We start from the raw sequence: 23,489 nt of genomic DNA on the forward strand, positions 1-23,489 counted from the left end.
AGCTCCCTTTCGGTCTTAAAAATGCCGGTGCTACCTTCCAACGTGAAATGTCCTATGCGTTCCATGACATTCGACACATTGTACAACCATACCTGGATGATCTCCCTGCTCATTCAGCCAAACGTCAGGACCACCCTAATCACCTTCGCGAGATCTTTCTTCGCTGTCGATACTACCGAATTAGACTTAATCCTCACAAATGTGTCTTTTGCGTTGAATCCGATCGACTTCTCGAGTTTGTCGTCTCCCGAGAGGGCATCCGTTTGGATCCCCTTAAGGTCGAGGATATAGTGAATCTCCCTCCCCCTGCTTCTTTACAGCAATTGCAAAGCTTGCAGGGTAAAGCAAATTTTCTACGACGTTTCGTTCCAAACTATGCCGAGGTGGCCAAAGGTTTCACACGATTACTAAAGCACGATGTCCCTTTTCATTGGGATACCATTGCTCAAGAATCTTTTGAGCGTCTCAAGGGCCTCCTTGTTTCTGCTCCACTGCTCCGTCCTCTGAACTATTATCGTGACTACACTCTGTATTTGGCCGCTGCCAACACCACTATCGGCATGGTTCTTGTTCAAACTGACGATGATGACATTGAGCATGTTATCTATTATCTCAGCCGCAACCTTTTAGACACGGAATCTCGATATGCTTATGTCGAGAAGTTGGCTTTGGTCGTCGTTTGTACTGTCCAACGTTTCCGTCACTATATTCTGTTGCGCACTACTACCGTGATTTCTGATTGCAACCCCATGATGTATATTTTGTCACGCCAGTTGCTGGGGGGCAAGTACTCAAAGTGGATTGTCATCCTCCAAGAGTTCGACTTGGAATTCACCACTGCCAAGTCCAAGAAATCCCTTGTATTTGCTGAGTTACTTTGCTCTTTGCCATCTTCTTCCCCGACCTCTCACATAGAGGATCAAATTCTGGACGAGACTTTATTTCTCCTCAGCACCCTCGATCCTTGGTATGGAGATATCATTATATATCTGCAGACCTCCTCCTTTCGCCCTGGCTTGTCCAAAGACGCTCGGTGAAAGATTCATCATCAGTCTCAACCATACCGTATCATTAGGGATACACTATATCGCCTCGGCGCCGACTCTGTTCTCCGCCGATGTTTAACTCTCGAGGAAGCTGAGCGTGTCTTGAATGACTGCCACTTACGTGCCTGTGGTGGTCACATGTCCGGATATGCTAGCCCAAAAAATCCTCCGTGCTGGCTACTTTTAGCCCTCTATCTTTAAGGATTGCATTCTTGCTGTCCACTCTTGTCATGAGTGCCAGATATACCAGCGGAAGATGCGAGCGCCTCCTGCTCCATTGCACCCTGTTGTCACCGTCGGCCCTTTTGCAAAATGGGGCATTGATTATATGACCTATAACCCTCGCTCGGCCGAGGGGCATGGGTTTATTATCGTTGCCGTCGATTACTTTACTAAATGGGCCGAGGCGATGCCTACATTAACTGAAGACGGTCACACAGTGGCGCAATTTTTATTCAACCATGTTATCTCGCGATTTGGCGTCCCTCAAGCCATCGTCACTGATCACGGGAAGCATTTTCGTAATCATATGATGTCGGAATTAACAACCCAGCTAGGCTTACAGCACGATAGTTCAACTCCATACTACCCTCAGTCCAATGGCCAAGTTGAAGCTATCAATAAGATTTTGGTTACAATGCTTCAGCGTACCGTTGGCATGCATAAGTCTAACTGGCATTTGATGTTGTTCCCTGCCTTGTGGGCCTACCGAACCTCCGTGAAGGATGCCACTGGTTTCACTCCATTTCAACTAGTTTATGGACTAGAGGCTACCCTTCCAATCGAATGTGAAATCCCTTCATTAAAATTGGCTGTCGAGCTACTTCCCAACACTACTCCGTTAGAAGAACGCCTTCTTTACCTGGAACGGCTAGATGAGACCCGTCGCTTGGCCTCTTTGGCCATCGAAACGCAAAATAAGCGAGTCAACACTCACTTTGATCAGATTGTACATCCACGTTCTTTTGTTGAGGGAGATTTAGTCCTGCTATACGATCAGGCAAAAGATAAGCTAGGAGCAGGAAAGCTCGAGCCTATGTGGCTAGGCCCTTACATCGTCAAGAATTTTTTGCAAAAAGGGGCATACGAGCTAATTGATTATGAAGGGAACCCTCTTGGGAAGCCCAGAAATGGGCTGTATTTGAAAAAGTACTATTCATGATGCTTGTACACTTTATTTTGTACATACATGTACTCTAGCAAGTGTGTTGTGTCTATGTGTGTCTGTTTTAAAGGCGTAACTGCCACTTATTGTGTCTTTCGCTTCTTGTGCAGATGTCTGATGCACCTTATGTTGGTTTCGCTGATGGTGCCTGCCGCAGTACTCGCAACTTGTCCTCTGCGGCGTGGGTGATATATGATCCTCATGGCGAGCTGATAGATTTTCAAGGTGTGTGTTTGGGTCGTACCACTAACAATGTCGCCGAATATTGTGTTGTAATCGAGCTACTTGCTAAAGGAATTAATCTCAGCATTCGTGCATTGGTAGTAAACCTGGACTCTCAACTTGTCATCCACCAGCTCAACGGGAAATATTCCGTCAGAGACCATCGCATTCTAAGGTTGTATTTACGTGTGAGATTGTTAGAAAGGAACTTTGATTTTATCACATATCAGCATATTCCAGGACAATTAAACACATTATCTGATGCATTGGTTAATCATGTATTAGATATACATTTGCGTAATTTGTAATCAAAACATTATACAAGCAAGCACATGAAAGCACAATAATAAACCATAGGCATATGTATATATATACGTGTGTGTCATAATGTTTGCGCCGTGCGCTTTACATAGTCCAAAAAATAATACATGTTCGAATCTCATATGGCCGAAGACAACATGTCTCTCAAAAATATGCAAAAATGGAACCTAGGCGTCTAATCACGGTGATGCTCATGATAGCATGTCACCGCTCGCACCAAACGTCTCAGCAGACGGTGGACGTGAGTTCGTACTCCCACTGTGTGCCTCTGGTACGCGAAGGGCACATCTGCCAATCTGGCATAGTCTGGAATCCCTCGAGTGAGTCCCTCAAGGTTCTGTACTAGCTCTTCTCCCACACCACCATCTACCTTAGGGTCGGTTGCGGGTTGTACCCTCCGTGCTATGTGAGATAGACCAGCTGGTCGCTCTGCACCAACATCTGCATACATATATATATAGTTGTTGTCAGATACATGCATGTATTACAAAAAAAAATTAAATACATAAAAAACATCAAAAACACAAAGAGTTCTTACCAATATCCTCATCCCAGTCTTCTCCCACAGGGAATGGGAGACTAGGTCTCCAGTAAAATCGGTGCCCGCATAGGGCCAATCCTCTATAACGATCATCTGGTGACGAAGCCATATGAAGAACTCGGGCCTCCAGGCCATCTGCTGGCCCCCTCCCCCTCTGGGCATGAGTGCTGCCCATCGAGTCAACCTCGGTTCCCGTAGCACTGGATCTGCCACTATACCTCCCTGAATCCGGAATATCGGCAGTCACTCCAAGAAGAAGGATATCACAATGGATCCATACCCGAACTGTTTGTTGCCTCCGCGCTTACACTTTGTAATCTGCCTCTTGATGTTTGTAGTCACAGCTGTGGCCCAATCAAACAGAGTAGGCTGGAGACACTCGGTTGCCAGCAATAGATGATTCTTGCTGGCCTCATGGGGCGCTTGTACCCCAGCCATCCGTGTGATAGTGAATAGTATCACCCGTAGCACTAGGTCTGGAACTGTGACGATATCTACCTTGGCACTGTTCGATCCAAACTGTGCCCCCAGACAAACTCGTTCCATCACCTCCCCCATCTTTTCTCCGGAAGGCCTGCTTCTAGTAAAAATGGTTCGTGCACCTCTCCGCGATAACCCAGTGATAAAATAGACATCGGAAACATCCAGCTCCAATGTCTGATCTTTCAAGCGGAATACCTGATCCTCTATGTCCCAAGCATCCACGATGAATCGTAGTAGCTTTGGTTGTGCACGCAAATAGGAGGTGAGAAAAAACTTATTTAAGCCGCAGTCCCTCAAAGCATCCATGCAAGCTTCATCCTCTAGTGCCAGAGCATCTATAGAATCATTCTCTCTTTCTCTCCATTCTACAACCATTTTGACGAATCCGTGCAACCATAAAGTCGAAAATACCATCATTAGATCACAGGTGAAACCATAATCCAAGGAAATTCGCAAAATCAACGGCAAAATCCATGGGAAAATTAGGTCGCGCAGTTGGCGCGACTGTTTTCAAAACAGTCGCGCCAATGTCACGCCCCCTTTTGGAAAATAATCCCATTGGCGCGATCCCGAGTGGGAAACCCGCGCCAATGGCGCAACCGTAAATTTTGCAAATCCTCTTGCAGGGGATCCATCTATGGATGAAAAATTGAAAAAATGGAATGAAAATGAAGCTAAGGACAAGACCCCTTACCTGCTCCAGACGGCGGCTCGATTGTTTTCCTGGATTGATCACAATCAACGGTTGAAGTTTGCACCCAAAACCCTCCAATGGTAAACTCACAAGGTGAAAAGTAAAAAGTGAATTTGTTTTTTACCATTTCACTATTTTATAGCATTTTTTGACCTAAAAATACACTAAAAATATTATTTTTTGGGTATTTTTGAATATATTTATATCAAAATGGGTTTTACGCTGTTTTTGGTATGATAACAGGTGTTGGTGCAACTCAAGCGACGAAACGAGCTCCTTTTTCTACTTTTTCAAGCTCAGTAAAACATGTGAAAAGGTTACCTTGAGGTCCGCTTTCAGCTCTTTTCTGACTGTTTAAAGACGAAAAGATTGCCGAGTTACTCCTCTTGACTCGTTAAACATTAATAAGGGACGGTCGTTTTAAGTTCTTTTTGTCGACCGTTAAAACATAAAAAGATTATCGGGTTTTTGTCGTTTCAGACTCGTTAATGGTTACGAAACGATGTGGTTTTGATCGCTTTTTTACTTTTTCAGGTCGAAATCACTATTTATGAAAAGTACTCCTCGATCGTAATGGTCAGGCGGTTCTTTCGAGCATTGTTTTACACTTTTTCGGGCTCGAGAGACACAACTTTACGAAAAAGGACACCCCTGGAGTTTCCTTTTCTACTGTCTTTTCAAACTCTCTAAACATGAAAAGACGCCGAGTTCTTCCTTTGTCAGACTCGTTAAAACCTGATGACATCAGTTTCTGTCGAAATGACACACCAGAAGCATATGCTATCCCCATCAAGCTTGTTAAAAATAATTTTGGTACTTGCCAGAAATGGCGGGGGAAAAAAAAGGAACCATAATTATTGTCGTGTCGGCAGTATGCCGCTCTTGAACATGGCACTTGTCTGCTTTCGTGTCTCGGTGGGGATATCTCATTGCATTTTTCACTTGCCTCTGTGGATTTGGGTAATCCTGTTTGACCTCTCATCTGCTCATTGCCTCGCCACCATGACCTCTGATCCGTTGATGTCAAATACTGCCAATTCCACTATGGTGCCACTGATATGTTCAAGAGAAGTTGACCTCTGCAGAAAAACAACCTCCCTCTGATAGCTCACATAATCCTGATTCACAACATTATCTCTCTGTCTCGTGTCGATGGTGTGGGAAACATTATGGCCCACCTTTGATCAAGGTCACTTCCTGTCGACTTCAGCTCATTATCCAGGAAGCTGATCTAGAGACTCCCTTTCGGTGCCTTGGAGCCTGCATGCCTCAATGGCAGGTTCTTTGTGTTCGACGTGAGGTTTTCATCATTGGCCTTCGATCGAATAATTCTACGGGTGCTCGACGCCAGATCACTAATTCGCACACCGTAGATTGTACCTATAGTACCTTGAGGGCCATTGTCATTATTGGTGGTACCTCTCACGTCTGTTAACAGTTTTCAATATTGACTGGTAATCAGACGATGTTCATGCATGTTCGACTTCAGCTCATATATTCGCATGCTTGAACTTGTACTTTTGTTCTGGTCAAGATGGAGCGCAAGACCCTGGATTTTGTCTGTTGTAATCCAGGCGTGATTCTTGTTACATGACTCATTCACTGGATGGCTGCGACCATAACTGAGTCGATTCATTGATCCTAACCAGATGGCTGCGCCCATACTATGGATCTAGATTATTATGTACTCTCTTATGGATGGCTGCGACCATACCACATATATCATGTACTTGAGCTATCAGTTGTATCTCTCCATGCAGATTCTCGGTGGCAGCTACATATGTTCTTGTAAAGCATTTCACCCCTCTCTCTCTCGGGCCTCATGCTTTAGGGGGGCATCTGTTACACAGTAATTTGTCACCATTGGTCACCGTCCCTGTTACCCCTTTCCCATACTTTGGAGGACTCATTCCGGGACCTGTGAGCAGTGACATAACTTAAAAACATTTGCATTATGTTCCCCTAAGTATGGACTTCATGTGCCCTGAAGACACCTCCTGCAAAATATCTCTGAAAAGTGCCCTTTTTCCATTAGCGCGGGTCAACAATGTACTACCCGTGCCAATGAATGAGATCCTCAAAAGAAGGTGCGACCATTGGCGCTCTGTCCTAGAGTAACACCTGCGCCAACCAAGTTTGGAAAAGATTTTTAACAAACGCGCGCCCAAATGTTTTTTCCCTTCAAGTCATGAAGTCTTTTGAGGATAAAGCTCATCTTCTAGATGTCGAGAGTCATCATCTATCCCTTACATCTATCCACAGCGGCTTTTTGGAGATAATGTCATCCATAATGGGTGTCTTGGTGCATTGTATCTTCCTCCCCTTATCCATCTAAAAAAGTTTGTCCTCATGCATTTGACAAGCTAGTTTTTGGGTAGTGGTGATAACGCATGTCTCGAGTGATAGTAAGAGTCTTGGAGCATAGGGAGGGTATGCTGCTAGAAGTCTGAGAGAGAAAGGTCTATTCCAAGACATATATAGTTGCTCGCCCAGCCAGAGGAGAGATTCAGCGTCAGAACTTTGGTTGTATTTTTCTCTGTTGATTATTCATTAATGAACGACTATCATTATGGTTCCGATCTTATTGTTCACTATGATAATGTTTGATCTATATCCTTTCTGACTGATATATAGTTGTATTTAGTGGATTTTATGCTTGTATTCGCTTCATTCTTTGCATGTGCAGGTATCCATTCGCGGAGATCGTGAGGATCGTGACCTGCCGGAGCAAGGGAACGGGAGTATCAACTCTTCTACGACACTAGCGTTGGACTCCAGGTTGGTTCTCATAATCCACTTTCAGTTTGCAACTAGGAACTTGCATAGTAGCATTAATTGATTGTTGCTAGACCCATTTTGGGCTAGTGGGATCGCCTCTGTCTGCAGAGGGGATTTACCTCTCCAACATTGCTTCTTGAATTTGCTTCTTTGAATAATTTTGTTGTGCTTTATTTCCACCTTAAATTTATAGATAACACGAGATAATTTATTGTGGAGGTGAACCAACATAGATCTATCTTTACTTTAGATCTATCAAGTACTAAGAGGGATCAAATATTTCAACTTGAAAACCTCTTTTGTGGGTGCAAGAATAAAATAATGGTTTGCAACATGAAAGATCTTATCACTCTATCTACTTAATAGGTTTGGATTTAAGATGGATCTAGGATAGTTTTTATAGAAGATGCATTTTAAGAAAAGTATTGATGTTTATAAAGAGTGAATTGATGTCTCCTAAAATTTAAAATTAATTTATATAACTATGATAATGTTAAAGGTGTTGAATATAACTGTAAATCACATAAACGCATATAAATAATATCAATAATCGTCATACATAGAAAGTAATGTTCCTTGTATTTTCTTTGCCCACCACATTAAATGGTGAACAAAATGCAAAACCTAATACGAAAATTTAGATAATATTGTTTAGTTTTAGATAACCTTTATAAAATTTTAAACTTAAATTTTATTATCTTAAAATTATAATTCCTTCAATATTAATGAATTTTGGATTGGATTAAATGATCAAAATTATACTTCAAATAAAAACTTAAACAATTAATAAAATATTTTATTTACCTAAAATTCATCAAAAACATCGAAAATGTAGATGTTAATTCTTTCACAGAAGAGGCATAAAATAAAAGGTTTTGTTTGGAATTATTTATTTTGTAGTAATATAAATATACTTCAACACAAAATTCATCCTTTAAAAAGAGTGTCGCTATTTAATTTTTATGTTGATATTTCGACTACACTAGATTTATGGCTAGCTTAAAACAACATAGTAACAATTAACTTTATTGACCTCAAAGAATCCCTACACTGCACAATCTAGGGCAAAATGCATGTTTTCCTCTCTATTCATCCCTCTACATGTGATTTGTATATTCTCTCCCTTCACAAATTCTGTTGCTAGCAGGTGGATATATTGTGACAACACAAAATTAGTGGCCACTGAGTTCAAATATCTATAGTTTCCAAGAAGTTTGACACCGCTCATAAAATTGTGTTTTTCATTATTCTTGTTGCAATAAAGCGTATTAGTAGACATGAAAGCACCAGTTAACATGTTACTAGCACATCAAATAATTTTTAATAACCTGTCTATATCTCAACAATGATCTTCTAAATTCTCAATGATGGTATATCTTCTTTCTATCCATAGCTATATGAATATGAAACTATACATATTAGTGTTACAATTCATGGATTGAAATCATCACATATGTAGCTAAAGGCTATACCAAAATATATTTCAGACAAAGACATAAACTGTCATAATACCAACACATCTAATACCTACACCTCTCCCTTATACGGGTATTTAGAGCATCATTCATACAATGAGTGCAATTTATTATCTAATTCCATTTATTGATATTAGCTTTTGGGATGTTTTTATAAAAAATAATTGAAAGGTTGTTAATCTCATATGTTCTTATTATTTCATTTATCCATACTTCGGTCATTAATAATGTCACAAGTTAAATTAGAAATTCGTCGGCTCTTATATATGACATATGTTTGTTAGTCTATATCTTGGTTTATTTAAAATGCAGTAGAAATTTTTATTTACTTTTAGTGTCGTATTTTTCTAAGCTTCCAAAAAAACATGTTTAGTCTCAAGCATTATTTAAATAAAGATTTAATATCTAATTCCATTTATTGATATTACCTTTTGGGATGTTTTTATCAAAAACAATTGAAAGGTTGTTAATCTTATATGTTCTTATTCTTTCATTTATCCATATTTTGGTTATTAATAATGTAATAATTTAAATTAGAAATTGGTTGATTCTTATATGTGATAGGTGTTTGTTAATGTATATCTTGGTTTCTTTAAAGTGTAAGAGAATTTTAATTTTTTTAGTGTCATATTTTTCTAAGCTTCCAAAAAAACATGTTTAGTCTCGAGCATTATTTGAATAAAAATTTCTTAACAACACAAATTTAATTTATAAATTTTATCATAATTTTAATGTAATTGTGGAAATTGTGTTTAAATTATCATGTATTCAATATAATTTATTTTAAAAATTTAATCCAATTGTATCGATTACCTTTATAAAAATATATATATGAATCCAAATTAATTTTGTAAATATAAACTATATATTGAGAATGCACATTTCTTCAAATATGGTATAACAATCTAACTCTAAGTTACATATAATCAGTCAGTACACACACACACACACACACACACACACACACACAATTTTAAGTACTTATGTTTTTTCTTTATATTAGCGCAAATTTCAAGTAAAATATGATATAAAACCTTTCATCATTTATGTCTTTATCTTTCTCTTATCTGGTGAATGTTTGTAACAAATTTAGGCCTCTATTTCTCTCATTTCATTGAAATGTTTAGTCATTAAATTTTTTCATATGTATCATTCTTTATATACTAGTGGTCTCCCTTGCATGGTTATATATTTCTTTTTTCTTTTTTTTGTGAATCTAAGAAGTTACACACAATTTTAAATACTTATCTTTTTTTCTTTATACTAATGCAAATTTCAAGTAAAATATGGCATAAAACCTTTAATCATTTATGTTTTTATCATTCTCTTGTCTGGTGAATGTTTGTAACAAATTGAGCCCCCTACACACACAATTTTAAATACTTATGTTTTTTTTTTATATATACTAACGCAAATTTCAAGTAAAATATGATATAAAACCTTATCTAGTGAATGTTTGTAACAAACTTAGCCCCCTATTTCTTTCATTTCATTGAAATGTTTAGTCATTAAAATTTTCATATGTATCATTATTTATACACTAGTGGTCTCTCTTGCATGGTTATATATTTCTTTTTTCCTTTTTTGTGAATCTAAGAAGTTCCATTATATCATAATATTACATCCGTTTATAAAATTTTCCAAAATTCTACCTTCCTCACTCATACCATATTTGTTTGCCACTAGGTAATTACTAAAAAATATAGCCAATTTCTTGGGAGGAAGTAAGTCCTCGATTCCAAGCATGTGGGCTAGATTGAGGTCTAGGGCCTCACCATGGCTTGAATCTCCCACAAGGTGTCCTTCCTGTCGACCCCTCTCTCGAATTCTACTTTTAGATCTACGTTGTTTATGAGAGATTGCACTTGAAACTATATGAAAATACTTCCTAGAAACTGAAAATCTATTTCCACAACAATAAACATCAATACACCCATATAGAATAACCCCAAAATGTAAACATGTACCTTCTATACATATACAGGGGCTGGGGACTAACATTCACAAGCTGAGAGGTTAATCATGCCCTCTCTCTCTATAGAGGCACATCTAAAGCTCAATCAAATCACCAAGAACTTGAGGTCCTTTGAGGACAAGGAGAACCCAATGTGACTAGACCAACCTATGCATTCTACTCCACCAACTAACAAATTGGCCCTATCACCAGAAAATGTAACCAGCACTAAAAAAAACACTTTAAATAACTAGAATATTGATTAAGAAAATGAAACATCCGATGACCATGGTTAATAAGGAGTAAGGCCAAGACTGGCGAACTATCATATTTCCTAGTCCCCATAAAGACTAGCACAAAGTTGATGACAACAATACATGAATAGTGGACTTAGCTTAGTGATGTATAAAGCAACGACTTTCCCATATATGCAAAATTCACCCTAACACATTTCATTTTTTCTCTAGTGTGTATCAATTGACCAGGAGTACTAATTTTTCTACCACCTAGTGTTGTAAATCCACAAGGAAATTTCTTGTAAAAGTATTGAAGGCGCGCTTTTACTGAAAAACTTGGAAACATCCTAGGTGCACCTTCTACCAGGGAAACTTGACCATTGTAAAAACTACTAGAATGGCTCCTTGAAGCCATTACAGTAGGTAATATTTCCCATATTAATGCTTAGTTGATACCTTGTTCGAGCACATAAAGCGATAAGCACCATGCTTGAACAAACATCTCTACTACCACCCCCATCATCCTGTTGCAAGTAATAAAAATTCCTCTCATTAATTAGAATAAATGTACATGTGCTTTCATGGTTGGGGTGTGTCATGCCACCCAACGTTAACTATAATTAAGGCCGAATGGGTGGCAGGCACCTCCCTATGATGCGGGAGCAACCACCAACAAAGCAAGCAAACACGGGCCACAGAAGCAGAACAAAGGAAAGTCTGCCCTAAAGTAGAAAAGATAGATTTAAAGCGAATAAAGCAGACTCAAAGCAGATTTAAAGCATGCATGCATCTTTTGTTGGAGGAAAGCAGGAGAGGATAGGATCAATCCTTCCCAAGACTTCTTATATAAATGTAATGCGATAGGCATGTAAGAGATATCTGATTAGTGAGGCATCTGTGAGGAGGCAAGATGTAGCCGAGCGTGAGCTCGTTCTTAAGGCTGAAATGCCTTAATTTTGTAACCGTTTTGTTAATATATAGAACCTGGGTTTAGCGTTTGTTGCGTACATTTATTTATGGGTTTTAATTGATTTAGTTTTGTGTGTGTATTTTATCAATCGACATCGATCGCTTCAGATCGATGGCAATATATATATTGTTAACTGTTATTGTTCTTGAATGCATCGGAAGGGAATGGCTATTGATAAATTGGATCCACATCTCTTGGGTGAGTGCTTCATAGGTCGATGCTTCGTAACGATTCCATTAATTCCAAATTTGGCATATCGTATCCAGAAATGAATACGCTCTTCAGCGATTCGGTTCGGCTTCTTCATATGCTAATTTGAACAAGAACAACCAAAATGAGACATTTGAAGATCAGAAGTCAGCGACCATGAACCAGACGCAGAGGTATTGCATAAGGTTTCATATATTATGCTAGTGCGCATGTCACGTCGTGGTGTCTTTTATTATTAAAGCTTTATTCTTTTACGCTGCTGAGGCGAATCGATCGCTGACAAAGAATATTAGATAAGTCTGTACAAAAGCCATCATCGTTGTTCATTTTGAGAGTCTCTTGTGTTGTCCGCATGGAGAATGGCTCAGGGAAACCAAAGGAAAAAGTATCGTGAACGATCAGATCATCCGATCGGAGGTGCTGTCACATGTATGGAACATTGTTTTAATAGATTATGATGCCGACTCAAATGTTAATAAACATCCTCATAAACAATATCTATGTTTTAAATCGCTTCGGATGGGACTTAGTGGCCCAAAACCCACGGTCCAGGATCGAATTTTATCTGGGAATTGGGATTTTGGGCAACCCCCAAATTCTCATCCCATCAGTTTGGTATCAGAGCAAGAAAAAGATTCTGTGGAAGGAGGTACAGTTCTTGATAAAGTATGTATGGTCTTTATATTTTGTGTAGGTAGCAGCAGAAGAAGGTGAGAAGATTGCAAAGGAAGGTGAGAAGATTGCAATAGCCTAGAGTGTTTACCAAAAGACCAAATCTAGAGGAGAGCTTGGTGAGGTAAGAGGCAGCAAGGAGGACTTGTTGTTGCAGAGGTAGATCGCAGCTCACAAGTTAAAGATATTACGAAGACGAGGAGAAGCATATGACCAGGAGGTCATAAATTTTTGTGCCTCAGGAGTCTGATGCGGGAGCAACCAGCAACAAAGCGAGCAAACATGGGCCACGGAAGTAGAACAAAGGAAAGTCTTCCCCAAAGCAGAAAAGATAGATTTAAAGTGAATAAAGCAGACTTAAAGCAGATTTAAAGCATGCATGCATCTTTTGTTGGAGGAAAGTAGGAGAGGATAGGATCAATCCTTCCCAAGACTTCTTATATAAATGTAATGCGATAGGCATGTAAGAGATATCTGATTAGTGAGGCATCTGTGAGGAGGCAAGATGTAGCTGAGCGTGAGCTCATTCTTAAGGCTGAAATGCCTTAATTTTGTAACCGTTTTGTTAATATATAGAACCTAGTTTCAGCGTTTGTTGCGTACATTTATGTATGGGTTTTAATTCATTTAGTTTCGTGTGTGTATTTTTTCAATCGACATCGATTGCTTCAGATCGATGGCAATATATATATTGTTAACCGTTATTGTTCTTGAATGCATCGGAAGGGAATGGCTATTGATAAATTGAATCCACATCTCTCGGGTGAGTGCTGCATAGGTTGATGCTTCGTAACGATTCCATTAATTCCAGATTTGGCATATCGTATCCAGAAATGAATACACTCTTCAGCGATTCGGTTCGGCTTCTTTGTCTTCTAATTTAAACAAGAACAACCAAAATGAGACATCTGAAGATTAGAAGTCAGCGACCATGAACCAGACACAGAGGTATTGTGTAAGGTTTCATATATTATGCTGATGCGCATGTCACGTCGTGGTGTCTTTTATTATTAAAGCTTTATTCGTTTACGTTGCCGAGGTGAAACGATCACTGACAAAGAATATTAGATAAGTCTGTACAGAAGCCATCATCATTGTTCGTTTTGAGAGTCTCTTGTGTTGTCCGCGTGGAGAATGGCTCAGGGAAACCAAAGGAAAAAGGATCGTGAACGATCAGATCATCCGATCGGAGGTGTTGTCACATGTATGGAACGTTGTTTTAATAGATTATGATGCCGACTCAAATGTTAATAAAGATCCGCATAAACAATATCTATGTTTTAAATCGCTTTCGACGGGACTTAGTGGCCCACAACCCATGGTCCAGGATCGAATTTTATCTGGGAATTGGGATTTTGGGCAACCCCCAAATTCTCATCCCATCACCCTATGCCTCACTTCATGAAGTTTTTTCAACCCCAATTTTAAGCTATAAATGTTTATTACTTGAATTTCCATTTGTATCTTACTTATTGATTCAAATCTACACCATATTAAGGGAAGCCCCTATTGGCGAAATGTGAATGTGGAAAGTGGCATGTAAGAAAATGGTGCAAATTTATAACACATTTGACATTTTTTAATCTACATCATACTTATTGAATTTTAAGGCTTCCAACATAATCCTTTATTATGAAGGTATACTTTGTTAACTAATCATATGTGAATTTTTTTCTTTTAATATATTTGGAAGAGAGTGGGATGCATTACATTTATACATTGCAAACAACATTGATTGGATGATTTTCTGGATTGAACGATGGAAAAAATAAATTGGTGGTAACTTATCATGGCATGGTGTTGTTACATTGGTCAATGAAGTTGAAAGTGAAAGAGATACCAATGATACAAAGAGGAAAATTGATTTAGAACATGGTTTAAAACATAAATAGGTAAGCATATCCCCCAGTACTATTTAGTCTTTTTTGATAATATATTAATTTTTATGCCGTGTATTTTTCTTAATTTGAATAATTTCTAGGTATAACTATTATTATCAATGGAGAATTCATTTTATACATGTGTGAAATTACTCAACTGAAACACTATGAGGCTATGTGGTGTAATGGCAACAAACTTCACATCAAAAAGATGGATTAAAAGATGAAAACTTCTAATAGTAGGATTTTCAAATTATTTCAAGTCATTAATGTTTCCTCTAGAAGTGATAGAGATCGAGAAATCTCTAAATCGATACACGTATTTGGAAGCTATAATTGAGTGTGACTTTAAATCTGTCAAGACAATTTTGTTGGGTGTCGAATGGTAAAGGCTATAAATGAATAAATGTGATCTTGGCAGAACTGTTGTTGAACATGCTATTTGATTTACAATGGCTAATACAAGGTATATTGAGATTCCATCTGATTTTGGAAGTTCATATGGGGGCTTCAACTGACTCCCCCTTGGCTCGCATCACACTCAATTCCCAAATACCTAATTTGTCTATTATAATTCAAAATGTAGGTGGAATCCTTATAAATACATCACACAATTATGGAAAGCAAGGGTACAATTCATATTATAACATAAATGAAGATAAAATAAAATTCCTTAGATATTCTATTTTATACAACATTTCTTTCTAGTGCGCTCGTAGCAAAAACAATATTTCTCCTTCTAAATCTTAGCTAGAACATTTACCATCTACAATTTTTGGCCAACAATATTGTAGGCTATCAAGGCATCTCATCAGTCTCTCCTATCTGCATCAAAGGTTCCACTACAAGCTAGAACCAAACCAAAAATATCACTGTTGGAATCTTTTCTCTCATAAAAAAAGTCCTCAACGAGAATTATCTAAAGTTGCATGACACAAGGTCCATTAGCATTAAGTGCTCCAGTTATTTTCCAAGATTTTATCTCACAAGCCTTAGGTCATGGAACATGTTAATTTTAATGCTTAGATACTACTCTTAATTTTATCTCACACAATCCCTAGTTCCCAATAATGCAAGCCAATATTTAACCCTTGCATTACAAAAAAATGGGATACAATATGATTACATCAAGAAGATATGGATGATCTAGTGTCTAAGTTGTGTGAATGATGACAATCTCCCACTTTTGTAAGATAGGTCAGTTAGGAAAATAATAGGAAATGGATCAAATGCACAACAACCTAATATAATTTATTAGGATATATCCACATTAGGGTTGTTTAGTGAAGATGTACAAGTGTCATGTGCTGATTGGAAGCCACCTCCAAAGTAGTGTGTTATTTAAGCTGAGGATATGCATTTCAAGCACTCCTCATGACACGGTTTTGTGCTCTCTAAAAGAGTATCCAAGTTTTAATTCTCCTCAACATGTCCTAATTCAAAACAAACACCAAGTATTGCACTCTAGAAACAAGAATCTCTCAATACAACTAGTCAACATCTTAGACTATGACATCTTCTTGTAGTGGTCCTAGGGAGGAGTGCCTTTACTCCTAGTGCATGTTATGAAATAAAAATTCATGTCATTAATATCAAAGAATTGAAATATTCTTGCATACAAAATGGAAATAAACTAGCTCAGGTAATGGTAGCTTCTCTCTAAGAAGAGATGTGGCAGCTAAATGCCTCTGAACAGTGTTACAATGAGGCTTGAAGACCTATTTATTATTGAAAAACAATGGAAAACCCTAAACAACCAAAAACCTAACCCCAAGAGAAGAATCACCAAAACTATGGTCCCCATTGGGGTAAATTGGTACATCAACTTCCCAGGGTCGTAACTTTTGACATATGATCTCTATTTGGCTATCATAATACCTCATTTTGAAGATCTTTTAGATGAGGCCAAAGTCAAATCAAAAAGGCCATTCAGGGCGAAATTAGCCTCTTCGTTTTCCCAAAAAACGTCGTTTAGGGCCTCAAAATTGCTCAAGAAGTTTGGGACCTGAAAAATGCCAAATATAGTAAATTTTGTTACAATTAAGAAAACCAAAAAGTTGAAAGAGATAATGTTGGGGTCCAAGTGGAATAGGAAGGTGGCCACTAATATCAACCTTGATCATCAACCATGCTAAATACAGTAAACTATGGTTCCCAATAGTTGAGCATGGTAACCATAGATAACTATGGTTAATCATAGTAAACCACAGTGATAACCATGGTTAGACTACGACTCACAATGTGTGATTATTGTTAACATCGCCAACTATTTTTTTACTATGGTTAATGATTGTTTGACTGCAGTTAAACATGGTTGACTATGGTTGTTTATGTAGACCTTTTAAAGGATGAATATGTTTGACTATCTCATCAAGTTGAATATTCTCAAGTTGAATACTGCTAAATATGGTCAACATAGGGTATACCAAGTTTTATCATGGTCAATTATTTAAACATTGTCTATTGAGGTTTGAATATATTTATCTAATGTGGTTGACTTTGTTCAACTACTAATATTAATCAATAATAATATGCAATTATATTTTACCCAAGTTGAAGAGTCTTGATTGTCAAACATATTCAGATACAGTTGAGAAAGGGTTGAACATGGTTTAAAAATGCTTAAATATTAATACTAAAATTACAACTAAAATAATCATGAAAAACCTAAATCCAGTAATAATAATAACTTAAAAACTTAAACTTAATAACAAACTTAAATATAAATTTAATAATAAAACATATTATATTATATTAAAACCAAACCTAATTCTTTTGTAAAACCTACCCGCTTACATATTAAAACTTTGAAAACATAAAAAATAGCATGAAATTCAAACAATCTAATATAGTAGACCTTTTACTAAATACAAAAGCATTATGGTTTACATGATTTACATTATTTTATAATCTCATATTGCACTAAAAAGTTAAAGCCTTCATTTTCATATTATTATAAAATCATTTCATATGTATAACATATAACAATTATGATAAAATAAATATATATGTATAATATATACAAACTGTCATACTATATTATATTAAAACCTATAATTTTATGTTTAAAAGTTAAAAGTTGTCATTTAAAACATGTCATCAAATGAAAAGTTAAGTGTTATAGTTATGCATCCAAAATTCCAACAACTGTTCTCGAATAGTAACCGTTTTAGGGTGGGTTACAACTATGGTTGCAAAATTTCACCATATATATATATATAGACACTAGGATTTATTAGATGACATAAACATCAAAACTATGTCATATTATATTAACACTAAAATTTAAAAATAAATAAGTTTTATGGTTTGGTATAGCTATGGCTTCCGATGTTCAACCACTAAAGTTCATGGGCGTAGTGTAAATTGTAAGATGCATGTTTTAATGGGCATGGCTATTTAAATTGTAACACATATTTTAGAGTAAAAGACACACATTAATAACAATGTTAATAGTAATATTAACATTAATGATAATATTGATATTAATATATTAACAATAATATTAATATATATTATACTAGTATTAATTTATTAACATTAATATTAATATATATTATATTGATTAACATAAAAATATATGTTATTTATATTACTTATATTAATGCTTTAACGAAATAATATAAATAGAATTATATTAATAGATAATCAATAGTATTTATATTCATAAATTATGGTTTTATGTATTATTTAATAATCAAACTATTAATAGTTCATATGGATCAAGACATTAATAAATGATTAGTTACTACCTACTATAATTGTTAGTGTTTAGTAAGATTGAAAACTATCAAATATAATTAATTAATGTTAACCATTAATTATTATGTTAATCACATTAACAATCTGAGCTAGTTAACAAAATATATTTAATTATTACATTTAATAACATTATTACATAAATAATTATTATATGAAATTATTAACAATATATTAACCTAATTTTTAATGAAGTTAATGTTAATATTTGTATTGTCAATATTATATTTCATTATTATTATTGTTAATGTCTAAAATGTAACTATTATGAAAATTATTTATGAATATTAATGATAATACATCAATTTTATTAATTTTAATATTATAGCTTAATTGTTATTAATATCAAAAACATTTCTTATTATGTATAATTTTTGATATATTAATATATGTCTAGTAATTGTATATATAGATAATAATATTTTAATAATAAACCTAATTTTATAGAGTATATTTATTAAGCTTATTTTATTAAGTTTATTGTACTATGGTTATTGATTGTGATTTAATATATTATTTAATATTATATGGTTGAGTTATGCTTTAATATGTTAATTTCTATTTAAGAATATAGATTCTTAATCCTTATTATTTTAATTAATTGTATTTTTAATATTTGTAATTTTAATATAAAATTTGTTAATTTTATTATTAATGTATTAATATGGTAATATTCAAAGAAACCAACCCTTCTTTATAAAAAATATTCAATCACTCACAACATAGAGTTATTTACTTCTAGCTTTATAATATAGGTATGTACACTGGTTATTTTTAATTAAACCTTAATTTAAAACTCAAAACCTCAATTTGAAACCAATTCATGCTCTATGTTACTTATTATTTAACAAGTATATTTCATTGCAATTCTCTTACATTACAATTTCGCAAGAAGATTTGTAGAGTACATTGGCTAAATTCTCACGCAAAACTTCACCTCAATTTAAAACTCAAAACCTAGACTTGAAACGGGCTATTATTTAACAATTGTAGTGCATTGCAATTCTATTTCATTATAATTTGCAAAAGGAGATGTCATGTACATTAGCTAAATTCTCATAAAAAACTAGACCATTGTTACATGTCCTCATAATGATATTAAACACTCTTTTATTATGACTATTTTAAATTTATTTTATTAATAATAGAAATAATAGTTTTATAAAATTTATTTAAACTTTATTGCAGTTTTAATATTTGTATTTTTGTAATTAAAAATACATTAATATTAATATTAGTATAATATATATAATTTTAATATTAAACTAAATTTTATAAAATCTCTATAAAGTTTGAGAAATACAATATTCATTGATATTTATTTATATATTAAAAAAATGATGATGTTAATTGTGAATGTTGTGTGACAATTAAATTAAAAATAATAGAACTTTAATATTTACAAGTTCAAGCCATATAATATAATAACAAATGTTCATCATTTTGGGCGAATATAAGCACTTTTGTAAATATTGATGAATGGATAAAAATTTGATTTCATTTATATGGTTTGTTTTTTGTGATAGTTTAAGTTAATTAATTTTATTTATCTAAACTTTAATTTTTATTAATTTTTATACTTAATTTAATTAAAGAGAGAGGAGAAAAAAATTGTAAAAAAAAAAAATAGATTCAAAATATATATTAACCAAATTCTCTTAAAATATTAAATGCCAATCTAATTAAGTTAACTTCTCTAAACTTTAACTTTTATTAACTTTTATATTTAACCAAATTACAGTATTAATCTCAATGAAGAGAATGGGAAATCATGTAAAAATTTAATGAAACACAAAGAGATAATAACAACTCCTATTGAAAATGCACGTGGATCTAGTCATCCATATGTCCATGTCCCACCCTCATAATCTAGAAAATGAGCAAGATAATAATTACTTCAATGCAAATGCTTACATTACCTCTATCGATTCTCCTGGGAACATGGGCATACATCACCATGAACTTGCAAGTATAGTCACAAAATACAATCTATGTGATAAGAAAAAATGATTGTCTCACAATCCAATATATATATTTTGCATTATATTTAATACAAAATCTGAAAAGTCTATATTAACCTATAAATGATTTAATGCATTTTCATAGAACGAGTTGTTCATCTAGTAAAACTATAACATATACCCAATATTCACAAAACTCCATTAAAATACAAAATAATATAGTATTTATCATTGATATTTATCATATATATCATTGATGATAACGCATCGTGGACAATTACAGAGGACAACCATTGGCAATTTGCACAATTACAAAGACACATGACAATCCTTCACTATGTAAAAAATCCCTAGGTTGCAAAAAACAACCTTCAATATGCAAAACAAAACCATGCACACAATCTTGTGGATTCATAACACTCTTAAAGCTATGATACACATTATGGATTCCTAATATATAAAGCCAAAACCTTAAAGCATATAAAGTTAATACTAAAAACCTCACAAAAAATAAATAACACCCCCCTTAAAACAATAATAAACCAACCAACAACAATGAGACAAAACTAATAGAACCTAGAAAAACCTTTATCATAATAAGAATTGGAAAAGGTACATGAAAATTACAGAAGGAAAAGTCTCATTTTAGAATTGAAAAGAAAATAAAAAGTGCTGATGAAAAAAGGATAAACATAGGCCTAGACTAAATAAGAGTTCGATGGATATAACAACAATAAGAAACTCTTGTCACTTCCCCTACCATTTGCCAAAAAAATTCAAATTTTTTAAACAAACAAGTTTAAAAATGTAATTCACAAAATGTAATAATATTGTTGAACATGAGAGAGATACCAATAATACAAAGAGGAAATTTATATAGAAAATGGTTTAAAAGATAAACAGGTGAGCTTATCCCCCAATACTATTTAGTTTTTTTTTAATAATATATTGATTTTCATGCTGTGTCTTTTTGTTAATTTGAATAATTTCTAGGTATAAATATTATTATAAATTGAGAATGCAATTTTTACATGTGTGACATTACACAATTGAAACACTACGAGTTTATGTGGTGTAATGGCCACAAATTTCACGTCAAAAAGATGGATGAAAAGATGAAAACTTCTAGTAGTACGATTTATAAAGTATTTCAAGTCATTAATATTTCTTCTAGAAGTGGCAGACATCCAAAAGTCTCTAAAAATCGATATAGGTATTTGGAAGATATAATTGAGTGTGACTTTAAATCATTCAAAAAAAAATTGTTGGATGTCAAATGGTAGAAGCTACAAATGAATGAATTTGATCTTCGGAGAACTGTTGTTGAAAATGCTAATGGATTTACCATGGTTAATACAAGGAATATTGAAATTCCATGTGATTGCGAGGCTCATATGGTGTATTCAACTGACTCTCCCTTGGCTCGCATCACTCTTAATTCCCAAATACCTAATTTGTCTATTATAAATCGAAATGTAGGTGAAATTCTTAGAAATACGTCACACAATTTTAGAAAACAAGCGTATAGTTCAAATTAAAACATAAATGAAGATCAAATACAGTGGCTTAGACACTCTATGTTATACAACATTTATTTCTAGTGTGCCCTAGCAAAAACAATATAGCCCCTTCTAAACCTTAGCTAGAGCATTTAATATCTACAATTTTTGGTCAACAATATTGTAGGATATCAAAGCATCTCACTAATCTCTCTTATATGAATCTTTTCTCTCATAAAAAAATTCCCCAAAAAGATTTATTTAAACCTGCATGACACAAGCTCCGTTAGCATTAAGTGCTCCAACTATTTTCTAAGGTTTAATCTCACAAGCCTTAGGTCATGCAACATGTTAAATCCTGTGTTGAGATACTTCTCTTAATTTTATCTCACACAAACCCTAGTTCCTAATAATTCACCCAAGCTTTAACACTTGAATTACAAAAAAAAAGGCTACAATATGATTATGTCAAGAAGATATGGATGATCTAGTGACTAAGTTGTGAGAATGAGGACACTCTCCCCTTTTATAAGATAGGTCAGTTAGGAAAATAATAGAAAATGGATCAAGTGCGCAACAACCTACTATAAGTTAGTAGGGTATATCCACATCAAGGTAGTTTAGTGAAGATGTACAAGTGTCATGTGGTGATTGGAAGCCACCTCCAAAGTGGCATGGTATTTAATCTAAGGACTAACATTTCAAGAACTCCTTGTGACATGGTTTTGTTCTCTGTAAAAGAGGATCCAAGCTTTAATTCTCCTCAACATGTCCTAATTCAAAACAAACTCCAAGCATTGCTCTCTTGAAGCAGGAATACCTCAATACATCTAGTCAACATCTTAGACTGTGACATCTTCTTATAGTGGTACTACGGAGGAGAGCCTTTACTTCTTGTGCATGTTAAGATGATTCAGACTTATGCAGGAATGCAACAGAATAAAAATCTAAACATAAACATAGGGTTTAGGTATAAATAAAACTTCTTTTATTTAATATCAAAGAATTAAGATATGCTTGCATACAAAGTGGAAATAAACTAGCTTGGGCAATGGTAACTTATCTGTAAGAAGATATGTGGTTGCTACATGCCTCTGAAATGTGTTACAATGAGGCTCGAAGAGCTATTTATCATTGAGAAATAATGGAAAACCCTAAACATCCAAAAACCTAACCCCATGAGATGAAGCACCAAAACTGTGGGGCCCATTGGGGTAAATTGGTACATCAAATTCTCATGGTCGTAACTTTGGCATATGGTCTCCATTTGACCATCATAATACCTCATTTTGAAGATCTTTAAGATGGGGCCAAAAACAAATGGGCAAGCCAATTTGGGGTGTAATTAGCCTTTGTTCTTTCCAAAAAAACGTCGTTTAGGGCCCAAAAATGGCTCCAGAAGTTTAGGACACGAAAAACTGCCAAAAATAGTAAATTGTGCTACAATTAACGAAACCAAAAAACTGAAAGAGACAGTGTTGGTGTCAAAGTGGAATAGGCAGGTGGCGACTAATATTCATCTGGATCATCAACCATGCTAAATATAATTAACTCTGGTTGGCAATGGTTGACCATGGTAACCTTAGATAACTATGGTCAATCATAGTAAACCATTGTGATCAC

This window comes from Pinus tabuliformis, chromosome 6 (genome assembly GCF_031772625.1).
Source record: "Pinus tabuliformis cultivar Carrire ecotype Pingquan chromosome 6, CPIR1, whole genome shotgun sequence".
Lineage (NCBI taxonomy): Eukaryota > Viridiplantae > Streptophyta > Pinopsida > Pinales > Pinaceae > Pinus > Pinus tabuliformis.